Source organism: Eptesicus fuscus, chromosome 4 (assembly GCF_027574615.1).
Source record: "Eptesicus fuscus isolate TK198812 chromosome 4, DD_ASM_mEF_20220401, whole genome shotgun sequence".
Classification (NCBI taxonomy): domain Eukaryota; kingdom Metazoa; phylum Chordata; class Mammalia; order Chiroptera; family Vespertilionidae; genus Eptesicus; species Eptesicus fuscus.
The window spans coordinates 42,596,823-42,601,400 of record NC_072476.1 but is presented as its reverse complement, the minus strand read 5'-3'; the positions used below and the strand labels follow the sequence as shown (position 1 = coordinate 42,601,400).

Genomic DNA, 4,578 nt, shown 5'->3' with positions numbered 1-4,578 from the left:
TATACCACATTCCTCCATAAACAAAGTCTAACTGGGTTTGTGAAAGACACATCCCAGAGCCAAGCAAGGGACCAGGAAGCCAAGAAGCTACTTCTGCCACTCATTCTACCTTCTCCCTTTTGTCCAGGTACCCAATGCATAGATTTCTATTCTTCCTTAAGTTCTCAGGGTTAAAGTGATCAAATAACCTAAGGAAAACAGAAAGAAGCTATAAATTATTCAGTTTAGTCTACAAAATATCATCCTGCAAATCCACCCAAAGCACAAAGATTTCTAAACTCCTGTCTGATGTCACCAGAAGTTAAGGCCCTCAATTACTTTTTCTAGCAGTCACCATCTTGCTTCTGTTCTCCAGCTGATGTTTTTCCTTCCTTACTCAACTTGTTGCCACCATCCCCAAGGACTGCTCCAAGAGTCATGCTCCTTTTACCAACCCTCATCCCTGGCCATCTGCAAGTCACCATCCTGTATTACAACCTTGCTTCAAAGACTAACCAAGACCTAATATTACCATTCAAAATCATCAAATTGAGTTCTAAGTCACAGTCAGAGTATTCATAGCTGTTAGAAATTTTTTACATTATCTATAACTAGTGGCCCGGTGCACGAAATTCGTGCACGGGGGATGGGGGGGCGTCTCTCAGCCTGGCCTGCATCCTCTCCAATTTGAGACCCCTGTGGGATCGGGCCTAAACTGACAGTTGGACAACCCCCTCACAATCCGGGACTGCTGACTCCTAACTACTCACCTGCCTGCCTGCTTGATCACCCCTAACCACTCTGTCTGCTGGCCTGATTGCCCCCAACTGTACCCCCCTGCCGGCCTGCTCGCCCCCAACTGCCCTCCCGCCAGCCTGATCACCCCCAACTGCTCTCCCCTCCTGGCCTGATCATCCCCAACTGCCTTCCCCTCCTGGCCCTCCTGGCCTGATCACCCCTAACCGCCTCTGCCTTGGCCCCGCCACCATGGCTTTGTCCGGAAGGACTTCTGGAAGGTCTCATTAGCATATTACCCTTTTATTAATATAGATAGGATATGACATACTGCCATAACTATAACATGTACCAGTATTACTCTATGAGAATACAAACTTCATGCAATAGGAAGGCATCTAATACATTACTTTGTATATGTTGTAAGTAGTAGAAAATACTGTATTCATAGCAATAATATACACCCTGTGACTTCCTTTCCTGATTTGGGAATGGTTCCCCAGTTCTTTGAACGTTTCCTGGCCCCTAATGTTTTTTTTTTTTTTTTTTTTTTGTCATTCAGTGTAACTTTATTTACTGTTTATTGCATATGATATGAATTGAGGTCTTTAATTTCTAACCACCAAAGATTCAAAAGACTATTTTTTCCATGAAGTTTAACATTAACATCAGTAAATTCATGTATTCATGTGTTTTTATTGTAAACATCTGAATTATTCACATTGTCATAGATCCTGAACTCATAAGCATGTACCATGCACAGGCTGGCAGCAAGCCAGGAAGCCACTCTGCAAGCAAACAGATACTCTTCATAAGGAGAAAAGTCATAGCACAACATTTAATGTCCAACCTGAGTCACCTCAGAATGTTATATATATTGACTTCTTAATTCATATAGTATCAGGAACTCAACCACTTGGTTGGTGACGGGGTTGACCTGGTTTCAGGAGGATTATTCCTGAAATAATTAAGGAAAGGAGGGCTCAATCTTTTCTTGGTTGCTTGCTCCTCCCCAGCACCTTCATCTTTCTTCTCATCCTCAGCTTCTTAGGCATCTTCTCTTTCACCTTCACCTCCTTCTTCTTCCTCCTTTGCATGCTCAAATTCTTCCTTGGCACCTTCTTCCTCTTCCTCTCCTTCCTCTTCATCAGCCACTTCCTTCTCCTTCTCCTCCTCTTCAGCTTCTACTTCAGAGGGGGGTTCATCCTTAGCTTCCTAATGGTCTCCTCCACCTCGATCTGCTCCTCCTGGACGTTGCTCGTGTATTAAGAAGGGAAGGAGCGAGCAGACATCAAGTAGGAGCTAGTCTGTAAACCACCTTAGGCAGATCGACCAAAGATCTGGGAACTCTGGGTGTAGCCACTGGCTATGCTTCCCATGCCGGTGAAACTGAGCTGGGTCTCCTCACCTTCCAAGAGTTTCCTGTAAGCTGCAATGTCAATGTCCAAAGCCACATTGAGGAGGTCCTGGTATTCTTTTAAATATCATGCCATTTCACTCTCTGTAATTCTCAACTCATTTTCTAATTTGTTGATTGTGTCCTGCATAGCACTAACATCAGAGTTCTGTTTATCCTCCAGCTCTTGCAGCTGCTTTCCCAGAGCTTCCTTCATGCCCCGGCATGCTTTGATTTCCAGGGTCTTGGCCTTGAGCAGGCGGCAGTTTTCAGACACCACGTCCTTGGCGGCGCACACCACATAGGTTTTCTTGGCAGTGCTCTTGGTCAACATGGTGAGCAGCTCTTGTACCATTCTTCTGCATTCTGCATGTCCTTGGCAGCCATCTTCTCCTACTGGGCGCGATGTCCTTGAGCACTGCAGAGAGGTCGGACTTGGAGAACATGTCCATCTCCACGGAGATCTGAGCTTACTGGATCTGCGCCTGCAGCTCAGCGATCTCCTCTTCATGCACCTTCTTCAGAAAGGCGATTTAGTCCATCAGGCTGTTGATGCACTTTTCAAGCTCAGCGCCAGCAAGAGCCGCCTCGTTTGCACCTTTTCCCGCCTCTATCAGCCAGCCCTCTGCGTCATCATGGTTCAGCACCTCTTCCTGGTAGCATGCCTGCAGGTTTCTCCCAGTCCATTCCAAGCCCTGGTGCCTGCTAACTGCCCACTGCCCTCTCCTCGCCAGGGACTGGGCGCAGTGGGCTGGTGCACAGGCATCCCATTTTCATTAAAATGTCCAACCCTGGCCTGCTCCAACTGTGTCCACAGGAAGCCCGGGGCAGACAATGATCCTAGAGACCCTGGACACCCCCACCTACCTGGGTCCCCGATGGCGGGCTCGACCCAGCGGGAAGCGTCAGGCTCAGCCCGCCTGGCCTGCTCAGACCCAGATGGCTGCCTGGACCCCGCGGACAGTGTCAGGCACTGTCTGCCCAGCCTGTCCTGTCCCCGACGGCGACCTGAACCCCGCAGGTGGTGAGAGGCACTGCCCGCCATGCCTGCCCACACCCCGATGGTGGCCTGGATCCCATGGGCGGCGTCAGGCACTGTCTGCCTGGCCTGCCCCGTCCCTGATGGTGGACTGGACCCTGCAGCAGCATCAGACACAGCCCGCCCCTCCTGCATATACAAATTTACCCTCCATCTTTGTTGGCTTAATTTGCATATTGCTCCTGATTGGCTGTGGGTGTAGCGAATGTTCGGTCAATTAGCATTTTCTCTTTTATTAGTGTAGATAATAAAGCGTAATATGCTAATTAGACCAGACATCCTTCTGGATGACCTTCCAGACGAAGCCAGGGCTGTGAGAGAAGCCCAGGTCCCGAGTGCCGGAGGGAAGCTGGTGCTGGCAGCCAGGAGTAGGAAGGCCTGAATTTTGTGCATCAGGCCTCTAGTCTTATAATATAACTCCTTGATTCTTCAGATGATAAAAATGGGTAACATTAAATGACTTGCCTATGTTTACACAGATTTAGGGAAACATAAGTATGAATATACCACTTCTGTCTTACTACAGGATATATTATTATTTTTTTAAAGTCTCTGAATAAGCACCAATTTACACCAAATATTAATGCAATATAGGAATCATTAACCTACTGTCACAGCTCTGGGGGTTATTACAGACTTCAATTCAGCTCCACAAAAACACTATCCATTCCTTTGAAGTTCTCAGGGCACCACCACCCTTTCTGGTCTCACAGAAATGTTCGAGAGCCATGAGAAGAAGACAGATATACACATGGAATGGGTCATTCTCTGTACTGGGCAGGAAGCTCTCCTGGTGGAAGGACTGCTCTAGATTTCTAAATGAAATCTTTGAAGACTTCCATGGAAATGAAAGCCAGCCTAGTCCTTGTGAGCAAATGTGGGGAGTTTGCCCTCTAGTGACAGCTGTCTGATCTGCAGGACAAGACAAGTTAGCACAGTGACCTTATTTGATAGCCCTTTGATGTTTCCATGATGGAAATCTTTCCATCAGGAACCTTTTACAAAAGTGCCCATGATCGCATGGTCCCAGAAACACCCATCAGCCATTTCTTTCAAGGCTGTGCTGCTAGGAAGCGGGACCTACAGCCATTCTCCTACCAGGACCCGTGGTCTCTCATGCCAACTTAAGTGCTCTTTTAGATGAAGGAAAAGCACTTCTCCATCATATTTACCTAAGACATTGTTTCTATGCCCAATAATTCATTTTCTTTCTTTCTTTGCATACACAAAAAGAGTACATATAAAGAGCCTAGAAAAGTGCTTGTTAGTCAAAAGCTATTTTTAGTCACTAGCTTTGGCTAATAATAGTTGACATTAATTAAACATTTACTACATGTATGCATTGTCCTAATTGCTTTACATATAATAATTCATTTAACTGCCACATCTACTAGAGGTTAGTATGCCTTTTATTCCCCTTTTATAGATT

General features: G+C 46.5%; 1 pseudogene; it reads right to left on the bottom strand.

The window, feature by feature from the left end:
• Positions 1 to 1,979: 1,979 nt before the first annotated feature.
• LOC103288777 (neurofilament light polypeptide-like) lies at positions 1,980 to 3,155 on the bottom strand (annotated as a pseudogene).
• Between the last annotated feature and the right edge of the window lie 1,423 nt (positions 3,156 to 4,578).